The sequence below is a fragment of the Asterias amurensis genome, chromosome 18 (genome assembly GCF_032118995.1).
Source record: "Asterias amurensis chromosome 18, ASM3211899v1".
NCBI lineage: Eukaryota > Metazoa > Echinodermata > Asteroidea > Forcipulatida > Asteriidae > Asterias > Asterias amurensis.
In genome coordinates this window covers 1571769-1587346 of record NC_092665.1, presented here as the reverse complement: position 1 = coordinate 1587346, position 15578 = coordinate 1571769, and the positions used below count along the sequence as shown (strand labels likewise).

General features: G+C 37.6%; 2 long non-coding RNA genes across 2 annotated transcripts; one reads left to right on the top strand and one right to left on the bottom strand.

The window, feature by feature from the left end:
- Nucleotides 1-2489: 2489 nt before the first annotated feature.
- On the bottom strand, nucleotides 2490-8848 carry LOC139950283 (uncharacterized). The gene is made up of 4 exons (XR_011787631.1): nucleotides 8764-8848; nucleotides 7623-7742; nucleotides 6167-6328; nucleotides 2490-4509 (listed from the first exon to the last, which is right to left on the bottom strand). It is a non-coding gene; the product is annotated as an uncharacterized lncRNA (long non-coding RNA).
- Nucleotides 8849-9411: 563 nt separating this feature from the next.
- LOC139950593 (uncharacterized) lies at nucleotides 9412-15578 on the top strand. The gene is made up of 3 exons (XR_011787676.1): nucleotides 9412-9552; nucleotides 11802-12006; nucleotides 12957-15578. It is a non-coding gene; the product is annotated as an uncharacterized lncRNA (long non-coding RNA).

The window sequence follows — 15578 nt, the reverse complement described above, 5'->3', positions numbered from 1 at the left end:
ATTTTAATGACCAACTGAGTCAACATTTCCGCAGATTTTCGTTTTTGTGCATACCGAATGAGAAAACTGGTATTTGACAATTACCAAGCGGATCCAGTGTCTTTAAACTGTAAAATAATACAGAAACAAAAGTCTCACTTAAAATTTAGATTTATAGTAAGACTTCTAATGCGTACATATCCACCCTGCTGGGTGTTCAAGGCGCAGAAATGGTATTAATTTTCAACTGTTTTGCTGCAAATGTTCAGCTAAGCTTAGTTCTTTCTGTTCAGGTTTTTGAGAAACCTAATTTTGTTTTACTATAAGAAATAAAACAAAAATAAATTTTGTAAGGTAAAATTTTAAAAGATATTTTTGAGAAACATAATTATTTTCAGGACATTATTTACGATTTTGGTTGTTGTGACAAGTATTTTATTTTGAACTGATACATAAGTGATTTACTTTTTGTGTGCAGATCTTGTACGGATTTTTGGAATCTAAGTGAAGACGGGAAAGCTGATTAGAAGAGCGACACAACAATTCTCAAATCTAAAGAGGAGAAGATGGGCATCGACATCTGATTCCTACATGGACAGCAATGTGTGATTGTTACATGGACATACACATATTCGTACATGATGTATGATTCCTACATGAATAGCCACATCTGGTTCCTACAATGACAGTCACTTCATATTCCTACATGGGCAGCCACATCTGATTCCTACATGGGCAGCCACATCTGATCCCTACACAGCAATGACTCATTCCTACATAGACATCTGATTCCTACATGGACAGCAACAACTGACTTTTACATGGACATTAACTTCCAATTCCTAGTGGACAAAGTGTGTGATTCCTGCATTAGACAATTTTGATCACTGTACAACATCTGATTTGTGTGGATTGTGTTGTAAAGAGAATCTTTTAGTCAAAGAAAAGAGACTTTTGTTGTCCCTCAAGAATAATCACAAATTTCTGTTCCAGGAATTTTGTGTTGAAGACACCAGACAACCCCCCCCCTCCCCGCCGTGATTCCTGCATTAGACAATTTTGATCACTGTACAACATCTGATTTGTGTGGATTGTGTAGTAAAGAGACTTTTGTTCCAGGAACTTTTCCTTAAGTTTGTGATGGATAATAATGTGTTTTTTCGCAACATGATTTGTTATCTTTCAAGACAGCAAAGATTACCTTTGGTTTTTTGAAACATGTAATTTCAATTCAAAAGGTTGTTTTTTTAAATGTCCCTGGAAATCCCAATCCAATATGTTTAAATATGCAGGGAGAATAATCCCTTATCAAACACACAATCTTGGAAGCATTACTGCAGTAACCCTTCTCAGATTCAAACTTTTGGGGGAAAAATGAAAGTTTCTAAGGACTTCTAACCAATTGTTTTTATTGCCAATACATTTTAGAGTGATTACAAAATAAATTCTTCTCATTTAAATAATGTTCTAATTTAGTTATCCTTTTTTAACATTAAATAATTAAAAGGCACTTTTCATGACTTTGAAATGATAACGTTCAAACTTAAGAATTATATATTTATTCAGAATCCCTACTAGGTTAACATTTTTCCACGTCAGAGTGTTAGTAGTTATTTGATGTCAATAATTCACTGGTAAAAAGCTGATTATAGATATTCTAGATTTAATTAAGAATGAATGATTAACGTAGTAAACTTATGTTATAGCATTGAAACTTCATTGTAATTCTGCGCTATATTAAAAATGTTCATTGTTATTACCGTAATAAATAAAAATGATATATTAATCTAAACCTGTTTTTGTCTGATTGTCATTATTTTGTTGTCAAACCTGTATTTATTTGTTTAAAAAGATTTATTTGACTTCATAAAACGAAACAAACACGTGCAAACCGTGCAATCTTAGTGTATTCACATAAAAAAAAAAATAATAATAATAATAAATGTTGTATTAAAATAAAACAGATAAACAAGTTTATGTTTCCTTGTGGCCGTGTAGGCTTTGACTGGTAGTCTTGATTCAAGAATTTTATCCTTGAGAGAGCGCCCTCTTGTGGCAATATTAATTACTTACGGGAATAAAGTTACATATTAATTAATATTGCCACAAGAGGGCGCTCTCTCGACGACTGATCCAGAGACTGATCGCTACTGTGTAGTATACGCGTATATACAGTGTGTACGTCAAACTTCGTTCTAATGTTTACCACCTCGAAATTTTTTTTCTCCAACCCGGAAGACGCCATAGCCTAGCGGATAAGGAGACGGCTTTGAAGACATCTTGGAGACACCTATGCGGGTTCGAGCCCCAGCCAGGACACCACCATCATGGAGACACCAGAGGAACGCCCACGGACCCCGGACCACGACGAGGAGGCAACATGGCGGAGATACACCAGAGGGGAGGCGTGGACCCGGAGAGAGAGAGAGGGGGGAGTGGTGGACCGGGCAGGAGGGGAAGTGGAGACGAGATTTTTTTTTTAATTAAATTTTATTTAATTTTAATTAAAAAAAAAAAAAAAAAAAAAAAATCAAAATTAACGGTGAATGGTTTTCTTAAAATCGCCTGAAACGTACGCTCGTTAATTTTTTTTTTTTTCCATAAAGGAAAATCCAAAATTGTAAAAACTTCACTAAAAATCACCACTAATTTTTCGTTTTTTTAATTTCATTTTCTTAAAATCGCCTGAAACGCATGCTCGTTAATTTTTTTTGAAATCAAATTTTTTTGGGAAAAAAAACCTTGAAAATCACTGAAAATTACCAAAATTGAGAGTAAAAACATTTAAAACACCCTTAAAACAGTGCGTGATACACTCCAGGGTATCCCTATTGACATTCTACATGTAATTGACATTCTGGTGATAAACAAACTTACAGGAAAGTATCGTTTTAATAAATATTGCTTAATATTGCTTAAAATTACTCTAAGTTGCACTTAGCGTAAGTTGTAGGTGCTTTCTTTTTATAACAATTTAAATGCACAGAACACACGTTCGCGACTTCTAACCTTCAAACTTCCTATTTTAAGTATTATAAAGTAACTATGCTCAGCTTAACTGTGAATTACAAAGCTGGCATATTAAAAGCTGTTGTTTAAAAGGGGCATTTACACACATAACCTTGATAAGTTATCAGCTAAGTGTATACATATAGTAGAAATCCAAACAAGTGTGTGAAGAAATTAGTCTGGCACCTACATTAAGAATACGTGTTGTATAAGCACTAAGAGACTTGGAACCAGACTTCAAAAGATGGTGCAAAAATTGTATGGAAGCTTAGAAGGGCCATCTGCATTGCCAAGTTTCCATGTTAAATACATCAGAAAATCATTAAAAAAATGTATAACAATTAATTTTGGGGTTCTCATGGATTTGCGAAACTAGTTTTCAAGATAAAATGGTAAAAAGATACGGTACTGTACTTTCAAAAGTAAGCATTAAACTTTATGGAAATGCAGATGTTCACTCCAAGTTTCCATATATTTTGATTACCGTTAAAACCAAAGGCCCTGCTCGGTTCGTACAATGTTTGCAGGTAAATATAATCACGCGTGATACAAATACATCACATTTACCACATATAAATATCAAACTAAGTATTTAAAACATATTTCAAACTCTGACATCTGTGTAAAGTTAAGTTTTAAAACTGTACATGTTAGCCCATATGCTGCATGATTGTTCACTACACTGCTTTGGTATTCAGTAAAAAATGTTAGTCATAGCTAGTAGCCCTTTGTTTTCTGCATTTCATTACCCATTCTTCAGGCCTGATGCTTCATTCTTGTAAGGGCCAGAGTCTGAGGGAAATTTGAATTAGTACCAGAACATTTCAATGGGCACCAAGGCAATGACCAATGCCGTGTGCATGGAGGCAATTGCTGCGTAACTTGTCTCTGCAAAGTATCAGGCCTGATGATTCAAAGGAGCTACAAAATGTACACAACAATATTCAGCAAAGTTTTTACTTCATAACAAAAACAGCCACATAGGGCTGTACATGGTAAAGATCTGTTTACGCAGTACACTGTGCTTTGAACTAAGTTCATAGCTTTTGAAATAAATAACAACTTTGTTTCAGTTGTAAACAGAAAAGACTGATGTCCGAGTGGTTTTATAAGAGTCCATGTAAACAGACCTTTTTACAATGAATAAACCTCTCTACGTGCTGTCCATGTATGAGTGTATAAGACAACAAAGATCTGTTTACGAAATAAAGGACTTTCAATTTTTAACGCTACAGCTTTGTAAGTTTTGTTTACAAAGTGTTAAACAACAAGGACTCATGTCCAAGTAGTGTCTAAGAGTCTATGTAAACAGATCTTTTTACAATAGGTAAAATTCACTACATAAGACGTACCTTAATATCCACTATAATGTTTTCCGCGAATAACTAACAAAGTTGAACTGAGGAAGCTTGAGACGCTGAGAAGATGACGTATTGGAATTCATGATGATGCTGCATCTCATGGGCTCTCTTCAGTCAAGCTGATGCATCTTTCATATCAAGGCTTATCATCTTGAGTGTTCTATAAACAAAATTTATAAGCACAAATTAATGCATGAACTACATGTCATTCATAATGGACCAAGACATGTCTTTTGGAAAACAGATCACATGTTTGGGTTAATAAAGTTTGAAGAAGGGTACACAATGTTGTCCTGTATCCAGATTAGAAAAGAGGCATCACATTACAGATATAGATTTGAAGTAAATGTAAAAGAGGTTATAATATTGGGGAGGGGTTTAGGATAGCAGATAGCAGAAAAGATGGATGCATGTTTTGGGTTGATACAGATTTGAAGTAAAATGGGTAAAATGCTGGGGGCAGGTTATGAATGGCAGACAAGTACATGTATGAATTGGGTTGATATAAATTAGAAGTAGAAGGGGGTAAAATGCTTGGGGGTGGGTTCTGAATGGCAGACAAGGGGGTGCTTGCTTTGAGTTGTGAGGGGTAAGTTGTTGGATGGAGGTTGGTCCTGAATGATAGACAAGAGGGGTGCTTGTTTTGGGTTGTGAGGGGTAAGTTGTTGGAGGTTGGTCCTGAATGACAGACAAGAGGGGAGCTTGTTTTGGGTTGTGAGGGGTAAATTGTTGGATGGAGGTTGGTCCTGAATGACAGACAAGAGGGGTGCTTGCTTTGAGTTGTGAGGGGTAAGTTGTTGGATGGAGGTTGGTCCTGAATGACAGACAAGAGGGGTGCTTGTTTTGGGTTGTGAGGGGTAAATTGTTGGATGGAGGTTGGTCCTGAATGACAGACAAGAGGGGTGCTTGCTTTGAGTTGTGAGGGGTAAGTTGTTGGATGGAGGTTGGTCCTGAATGACAGACAAGAGGGGTGCTTGCTTTGAGTTGTGAGGGGTAAGTTGTTGGATGGAGGTTGGTCCTGAATGACAGACAAGAGGGGTGCTTGCTTTGAGTTGAGAGGGGTAAGTTGTTGGAGGTTGGTCCTGAATGACAGACAAGAGGGGAGCTTGTTTTGGGCTGTTTTGGGTTAAGTTGTATTTGCACTGAACATGACAGACAAGGAAGGTGTGAGATTTGGGTTGATTTTGATATAGAAGGGGTAAATTGTTGGGGTTGATACAATGGTTATAGACAAGGGGGTGCTTGCTTTTAGTTAGAGTGGTAAGTTGTTTGGGACTGGCACTGAATGGTAGACAAGGGGGTGTATGATTTGGTATGATCTAGATTTGAAGTAGATGGGGATAAATTGTTCGGGTTGGTCCAGTGGCCCTGAATGACAAAAATGAGGGGGGTTGTTGATTTAGGTTGATATAGATTTGAAGTAGAAGAGGTAACATGTTGGGGGTTGGTTCTGAATGATAGAACATGCAGTGGTTTATGCCTGAATGTGATTGTGATACAGTATGAAGTTAAAAAGGTAAACTTTTGGGTTGGTTCCTGAATGAAAGACAAGAGGGTGAACTTTGGATCGATACAGATTTTAAGGAGAAAGGTAACCTATTGGGAATGGTCCAGAAATGCCAACAAGTAGGGTCTGATTTGGGGATTTAAAAAGTAGGGTAAACTAAAATGTTTACAAGACAAGACAGGGGTGGCAAGACAGTTGGCTGATTGAACTGAAGGAAAAGGGTTAAAAAGTGCTGGCAAGTCCAAAATGGCATACAAGTTTTGTGCATACTTTGGATTGAAAAAGTAAAAATTAAAGTAGAGGTACATACCTTCTCATCATGGTTTTGAATAAACAAACAAGTTGAACTGAAGTAGCTTGAGGCAATGGGAAGATGATTTGATTTCATGATGATGCTGCATCTCAAAGGGCTCTCTTCAATTAAAGTTGGCACATCTCTTGTACCAAGGCTGGCCATCCTTTTTAGAGTGTTCTAGAAAACATAAATAATAAATAACAACAGATTATTTACAAATGAAACAGTGGGTAAACTGCTTACCGGTTTTTGTTCCATGGTAAAACAATTACCCATCTTCATATGTGGGTGAAATACATTTTGAAGATGGGTAATAATAATATTGGGGTGGATCCAGTTTGAAAGTTAAATGGGATTCCAAGATGCATACAGATTTTATAAAGTACACATTATAGAAGGAGTAACATGTTGAAGCTGGGCCAGAATGGTTGACAAAGTGGGGCATTCGAGAAAACATACACATTTGAAATAAAGTGTTGGTCCATAGTCCAGATAGGCAGATGAGCTAGGTGCATATTATGTTTGTAATTGATACAAATGTAGGGCTGTCTACAAAGCACTTTGAAGGTGGACCCAAGCATACAAGATGGATGCTTGCTGGATTGATACCTGGGTCCAATTTCATAGAGCTGCTTTACTAACCACAACAAATTGCTTGATAAAATCTGAAGAAAATTCTGCTTAGCAGTATAAGAAACCATCCAAAATACAATGGTGTAGCATCTGTGACTGTATCCTGCAAATTTTTGCTTAGCAGAAAACTGAACTTGATTGATGAAATCAGTTGCTTAGCAGAATAAGATATTATCCGAAATACAATGGTGTAGCATCTGTGACTGTATCCTGCTTAATTTTGCTTAGCAGAAAACTGAACTTGGCAAACTTGTCTGCTTTTAAGCAGCTCTATGAAATTGGGTTCACATTATGGGTTGATCTGAGTTGGCATACAGGGGGAGTTATGTTTGGGATTAATTGATGGTTAAAAGTACTTGGTTCCACTTTATGGGTGGTTCCACTTTAGCATAAAAGAGGGATGCATTTTTATTTTTATTGCAATGGGTTTGGTTGTGGATGGGTTCTCTTTGAGACGGAACCCTGTGAGTGCACCAGAAAGGAGGATGCATCATGAGAACTGGCTAGGTCCACATTGTGGGCGGGTCTCAAAGTGAGCAGAAAAGAGGGTGCATATTATTTGGTTTGATTTTGGTTGTATTGTAAATGGGTCAAATTGGGGGCGGATCTAAGTATGCAGAGAGGAGGGATGCTTGCTTTGACTGCTCAGGCCTGGGATGGGTCAACATAAGCAGAAAAGAGGATGCACTTTTAGTATTTTTTGTAATTAGCAGATTATCAGGGGATGGTTTTGGCTGTGCACAGGTACGTATCACAGAGGATTACTCAGGGAGTTCCAAGTGTGTTTTTGGCAGTAAATTCGAGGAACAACTTAAGAAAAAGTTTTAGAGAAACTCACCGTCATATTTCAGGAGGTGGGGTGTGGTCCAAACTGATGATTCTTCACCCAGGTACCCTTGATTGCTTGATGCGGATTCATTCCACAGATAAGTTCAAAACCAGATCCAAAACTCACCATCTACATAAGAGACAAGGGACAGAATAATATTATTAGACCTGTGTACGAGGGATTCAGATAGTGCAGTCTGTAAACTAAAAACTAACACGGAACATCAGGTGGGGGTTGGATGATCGGAGGTGACTGATCAAACTGATAGATTGAAATACTTCAGTTTTAAAGTTGGCTAGTTCCCTATAACAATTACATTGTGATAAAGGATGCAGTGGATCGTAGCGGCTTATACTTTTCCTACACAAAAGCACATTCAAACTTGTCGAACAAGCATGTGTACTACAGTACTCCTAGAACCGTTCTGCTACTGAAACGGTAGCGGAAAAAACCTTAGCCGTAGAAGTACTCTACCTAGTCTAGGTAGTAGTACATAGGACTCGAATAACTAGTAATAATTAGTAATAACATCATATTGCTTTCAAAGAAATTTACTGATCTCTCTGAGTCTGAGAGATGTAATCCTGACCAAAGACACTGAAGGGCCAAGAATCAAAGGGAACCCAAAGTATTGGCAAGAGCACCCCCCCCCCATTCTAAAAGATATATAAACCGAGTGCACAAATTAATTAGTTTTGATTATAGGCCTAAGATTATAAGAAAAAATAGCCCCTTCTTCAATGTTGTCTTTCTTGTGCTTTCCTTCCACTTCCAGCCCATCCCCAATAAAAATGGTCGTATATAGTCCTCCTCTGACCATGCTGACTGACAATAGTAATGGGATGGCAGTAAAGAGTTTAGGCTGCAAACAACGTTGTTCATCATTTGTTGATCATGTTCACAATGATTCATTTTTGATTGTCAATGTATGTTTGTTGTGTAGGCCCATTACATTACAGAGCAGAGCAGAGGTTTCCACACACAACACTCAACAGTCAACAGACAGACAAAGTGACAACATTACATTGTCACCAAAAAAAACATAAATTCTTCCTTCTTAAACACACCATGTATTCAAATCAAGAGATACACGTCAGGCTATAAGCTATGCTAATTTCATACAACACTTTCGATAAATACTTGCACTTACATGAACTGTTTCGTGGTGAAAACATCATTTGATTTTGAAGACGACGATGTGATCGTGAGCAGACGACATTTTGCAGTTTTGGTGGACACTGAATGCGCATGTGCGATTTGTTGTTACACAAAAATGAAAGGGCGACCTCTATCTTCTTAAAAATTCACAATCTGTCATTGACTCCCCGGGAAAACCCCGAAAAATAATTATCGGTACACAATCCCATGAAGGTTTCTTAACAATAAAAAAGAGTTCAAGACTCAAAATATGGTGCATGAGGGAACAATGGAAAAAGGAAAGGGTGTGACATCTCACTTAAAACAAGGAAAACGTTTTCCTCCGCTCATTTTTCTGCCTCGGACTGGGCTTCAATTTGAAGTTCAAATAAAAAATAAACTTTATGATTACATAATTATTATTCTTTTATATCAACTTTATTTTGAAAGCCAACCCTCATGATATACTTTCGTAAGTAATATGAATAATCTAGAAAATGTTGTCCTTTTACATTGAGAAAATCTGCAGCGTTCTGTTTCTTGCAAAAATCAGATCCGAGCACACGATTATCGAGACAACTTCTCTGACCAAAATAATGTTGTATCGATTTGTTTTGCGGTTATGGAGTGCGCCCTCCCTAGGTGGTTTAAGACAGAGTCAATAATAGTCAACATGGCGTTCGCACGTGGATTTATAACTGCACAACTTGAAGATTTTAGACAGTGTTTCTTATAAATCCAAAAGATTCCTTGTCCGATGAGGCCGTACATCAAACCCGGAGTATTAACCTACACCCTCAGGGTAAGTTACAGTTGTTATGGTTCAACTGAAAGCTACTTTTCCTACCTTGTTGTTTACAAGTCTTTTCTAAATAAAGTGAAAGATAACTGCTGTTGTCAGTGTCACTATCAGCAGTACAACTGCTGACACTGACAGTGAGTACGACTGCTGACTGTCAGTGTCAGTGTCAAGGATCATTAAATGATGGTCAACTGGTCATACTCGCGAGGGATTAATGTAACACCATGTAGTATGAATACTTCACATATCAGCGCTTTTTTAAAAGCCTCAATCAAAGACACTCATAAAAATGTACATTATATTGTTGTGTTGTAGTCAGGTAGTTATTCGTGCACACACACAATCCTATACACCCACACAGTTTAACTTCAAATCTGTATCAATCCCAAATGCATCCCAATTTTTTGCCAATCAGGACCCACCCCCGACATTTTTCCCCTTTTACTTCAAATCTGTATCAATCCCAAATGCACCCCACTTTTTGCCATTTACTTTAGGACCCACCCCAACGTTTTACTCCTTTTACTTCAAATATTGATCACTAACAAATACATGCCACTTTTCTGCAAATCAGGACCCACCCCCAACATTTTTCCCATTTTACTTCAAATCTGTATCAATCCCAAATGCATCCCACTTTTCTGCCATTCAGGACCCACCCCCAACATTTTTCCCATTTTACTTCAAATCTGTATCAATCCCAAATGCATCCCACTTTTCTGCCATTCAGGACCCACCCCCAACATTTTTCCCATTTTACTTCAAATCTGTATCAATCCCAAATGCACCCCACTTTTCTGCAAATTAGGACCAAGCCCAACATTTATCCCTTTTACTTCAAATCTGTATCAATCCCAAATGCACCCCACTTTTTTGCCATTCAGGACCCACCCCCAACATTTTTCCCCTTTTACTTCAAATCGGTATCAATCCCAAATGCATCCCACTTTTCTGCCATTCAGGACCCACCCCCAACATATTATCCCTTTTACTTCAACTATAAATCAATCCCAAATGCATCCCACTTTTCTGCCATTCAGGACCCACCCCCAACATTTTACCCTTTTTACTTCAACTATAAATCAATCCCAAATGCATCCCACTTTTCTGCCATTCAGGACCCACCCCAACATTTTACCCCTTTTACTTCAAATATAAATCAATCCCAAATGCATCCCACTTTTCTGCCATTCAGGACCCACCCCCAACATTTTACCCCTTTTACTTGAAATCTGTATCAATCCCAAATGCATCCCACTTTTCTGCCATTCAGGACCCACCCCCAACATTTTACCCCTTTTACTTCAAATATAAATCAATCCCAAATGCATCCCACTTTTCTGCCATTCAGGACCCACCCCCAACATTTTACCCCTTTTAATTCCAATCTGTATTAATCCCAAATGCATCCCACTTTTCTGCCATTCAGGACCCACCCCCAATATTTTCCCCCTCTTACTTCAAATATAAATCAATCCAAAATGCATCCCACTTTTCTGCCATTCAGGACCCACCCCCAACATTTTTTCCCTCCTACTTCAAATATAAATCAATCCCAAATGCATCCCAATTTTCTGCCATTCAGGACCCAACCCCAACATTTTACCCCTTTTACTTCAACTATAAATCAATCCCAAATGCATCCCACTTTTCTGCCATTCAGGACCCACCCCCAACATTTTACCCTTTTTACTTCAACTATAAATCAATCCCAAATGCATCCCTCTTTTCTGCCATTCAGGACCCACCCCCAACATTTTACCCCTTTTACTTCAACTATAAATCAATCCCAAATGCATCCCACTTTTCTGCCATTCAGGACCCACCCCCAACATTTTACCCTTTTTACTTCAACTATAAATCAATCCCAAATGCATCCCTCTTTTCTGCCATTCAGGACCCACCCCAACATTTAACCCCTTTTTTCTATCATAATAAATCAATCCCCACTTTTCTGCCATTCTAGACCTGCCCCCAACATTTTACCCCTTTAGCTTTAAATGTTAATCCCAAATGCACCCCACCTTTTGCCATTCAGGTCCCACCCCCAACATTTATCCCCTTTACTTCAAAACTTAATCAACCCCAATTGCACCCACTTTTCTATCCTCCAGGACCAGCCCCAACATTTTACCCCTAGGGGGGGGGACCTAGATGCCTCTCCTCATAGAATTGTTATATGTGATGTTGTCCTGTCTGATTGAAATGTATTTCATGCAGCTATTTGTCTTTTGAATTTCTGTTTATAGAATACTCAAGAGGTAATGATAAACCTTGATAGGAAAGATGTTCCAACTTAACGGAAGAGAGCCCGTGAGATGCACTGCAGCATCATCATGAATTCAAATATGCCATCTCCTCACTGCCTCAAGTTTCTTCACTGCCTCAAGTGTCTTCACTGCCTCATGTTTCTTCAGTTGAGCTTGGCTTTTTGTTCACTCCTAGGACTTGAAGGTACATTTGATGTTGTTTTTTTCAATCCCAATTTACTGAATTCAAATATATGCCATTCTCCTGACTGCCTTATGTTTCATCAGTTGAGCTTGGCTATTTGTTCACCCCTAGGATTTTAAGGTACATTTGATGTTGTTTTTTCAGTCCCAATTTAATGAATTCAAATATGCCATCTTCTCACTGCCTCAATTTTATCAGTTGAGCTCCGCTATTTGTTCGCTCCTAGGTTTTTTTAGGTACATTTGATGTTGTTTTTTCAATCCCAATTTACTGAATTCAAATATGCCATCTCGTCACTGCCTGAAGTTTCATCAGTTGAGCTTGGCTATTTGTTCGCTCCTAGTTTTTTTGAGGTAGATTTGATGTTGTTTTTTCAATCCCAATTTACTGAATTCAAATATGCCATCTCGTCACTGCCTGAAGTTTCATCAGTTGAGCTTGGCTTTTTGTTCGCTCCTAGGTTTTTAAGGTACATTTGATGTTGTTTATCAATCACAATTGGTATGGATGGACCTTCGTATGGGACTCTTTGGTTAAGGGGGGCAGAGGGCTGGGGTCGATGACTCGATTAAGGGGCGGGGGTTGATTAGCCTGAAATCTTACACAAATAAAAACACAAGCACTCTTGTACTAGGTAACAAGTTATTGCAGTTTGCTTCCTCTGTCTATCTTTTCATCTTCTCACTATGGCGGAACTTTCCTCTCTGTTTTGCCCAGGTTTGGGTTGGGCAATTGCATGCCCTCTACCTATGCTTGTATGCCAATCTGTGATGGACTGCCCCACACATTTTACCCATTTTGTACTTAAATTATGTATCATTGCTGACCATGCATCCTGTTTGTTCCTAATAATAACCCCTCGTCTTAGATGGGTATCGGATGTAGGCCACTTTTCCATGTTGTCACTTGAACTCATGCATTAATTTTGTCCCTTGAATATTTGTTTATAGGACACCGAGGATGGGACCGAGCCTTGGTGTGAAAGATGCACCGATTTGACTGCTGGGAGCCTGTGAGATGCTGCCTCGACATGATTTCAAGTACGTCATCTCGTCACCGTCTCAAGCTAATTCAGTTCAACTGCTGCCTCGTCATGATTTCAAATACGTCATCTCGTCACCGTCTCAAGCTAATTCAGTTCAACGTTGTGATTCATTCAATACTAAGATGTTAAGGTACGTCTCACGTAGTGCGTTTTACCTATTGTAAAAAGGTCTGTTTACATGGACGCTTATAAAACCACTCGGACATCAGTCTTTACTGTTTACAACTTGGTAAACAAAGTTGTTATTTATTTCAAATGATTTGAGTTTTAATATTTTAAAGCAATGTGTATTGTGTAAACAGATCTTTACCATGTACAGCCCTATGTGGCAGTTTTTGTCATGAAGTGAATACCTTTGCTGATTAATGTCAAGTACATTTTGCAATTCCTTTGAATCATCAGGCCTGATACTTTGCGGAGACAAATTACGCAGCAATTGCCTCCATGCACACAGCCTTGGTCATTGCCTTGGTGCCCATTGAAATGTTCTGGTACTCATTCAAATTTCCCTCATGCCTTGTCCTTACAAGAATGAAGCATCAGGCCTGAATCATTGGTTAGCAAATGCAGAAATCAAAGGGCCAAACTACCTGCGGCTGAACATGTTTCACTGAATACAAAGCAATGCAGTGAAAATCATGCAATCTTGTTGTACGTATGTAAAAATTAACACTGCTTTTACACAGGTCAGAGTTTAAAAAACGTTTTAAATACTTAGTTTGATACTTATATGTGTTTAATTTCATGAATTGGTATCACACGTGATGATACTTATCTGCAAAACATTGTCTGAACCGAGCAGAGCCTTCATTTTAAACATAATCTAAATATATGGAAACTCAGAGTGAACATCTGCATTTGCATTAAGTTTAATGTTACGTACTGTACTGCATCTTTAAATCTTTTTTTTTCATGAAAATTAGATATCACAAGTCCATGAGAACCCCAAAATACATAGTTGTCTTATTTTTTGTGTGTTTCTTTGATGTATTTAACTTGGAAACTTGGCAATGAAGATGGTCATTTTAAGCCTCCATACAATTTTTGGGGTTAATTTTTGACAACTTTCAAAGTCTGATTCCCTGTCTCTTAGTGCTAATACAGCACTACTTCTCAATGTAGGTGCCAGACTAATTTCTTCTAAACTTGTTTGGATTATACCTACATGAAACACTTAGCGATGCTTTATCAAGGTTTATTGTGTGTGAATCGCCCTTTTTAAACAAGCTTAATTGATAAGACAGCTTCTGTATTACTTAAAATAAGAAATTTGAAGGTTGGAAGTCACAAACGTGTGTTCTGTGCAGTTGATGCAGTTGATGTAAATTAGAGTTAGCACCTACAATTATATGCTAAGTGTAGTTATACAGTCATTATAAGCAATTATTTATTAAAAAAGACACTTTCCTGTGGATTTGTTTGTCAAAAGAATGCGTTTTTTTATGTAGAATGTTAATAAGACACTCTCGAGTGTATTCCGCACTGTTTAAAGGGTGTTTTGAAGGTTTTTACTCTCAAGTTTGGTAATTTTCAGTGATTTTTAGAGTTTTTAGGCAAAAAAAAAAATTTTCAAATAAAAATTAACGAGCATGCGTTTCAGGCGATTTTAAGAAAATGAATTACCAAAAAAAAAAATTAATGGTGATTTTTTGAAGTTTTTACAATTTTGGATTTTCTTTGATGGAAAATAAAAAAAATTAACGAGCGTACGTTTCAGGCGATTTTAAGAAAATCATTCACCGTTAATTTTTTTTTTTTTTTTTTTTTTTTAAATAAAAGTAAAATAAAATTTAATTAAAAAAAATATTTCTCGTCTCCACTTTCCTGCCCGGTCCACCACCACCCCTCTCTCTCTCTCCCGCTGTCCACGCCTCCCTCTGGTGTATCTCCGCCATGTTGCCTCCTCGTCGTGGTCCGGGGTCCGTGGGCGATCCTCTGGTGTCTCCATGATGGTGGTGTCCTGGACGGGGCTCGAACCCGCACAGATGTCTCCATTGTTGTCCTCCAAAGCCGACTCCTTGTCTGCTAGGCTATGGCGTCTTCCGGCTGGGAGCAAAAATTTTTTGAGGTGATGAACATTCGGACGAAATTTGTTGTACGTGTAGTACATAACATGTATTAAATACACGGTAGCGGTCACGTGGTGAGAGAGCGCCCTCTTGTGGCGAATTTAATAAAAACTTCTTGAATCAAGACTACTACCTAAAGGACCCCCTAAGTTGATGATTTTTTAATTTATTTTTAAAATTAAATACTCGGCCACAAGGAAATTTACCTTTTTTGATTGTTTTTTAGTGCACGTGTTTGTTTCCTTTTGTGAAGCAAAATAAATCTTTAAAAGCAAATAAATACATGTTTTGACAACAAAATATGACAATCAGACAAAAGAAGATTTAGATTCGTCAAAGTGTACCGTTTTTATTTATCACATAAATTAACTTTAATAAATCGTTATAAATTATTTAACTTAAAATTATTAAATAAACTTAACTTTTTATCAGTTAATTATTTACAAGTTGTTTAAAAT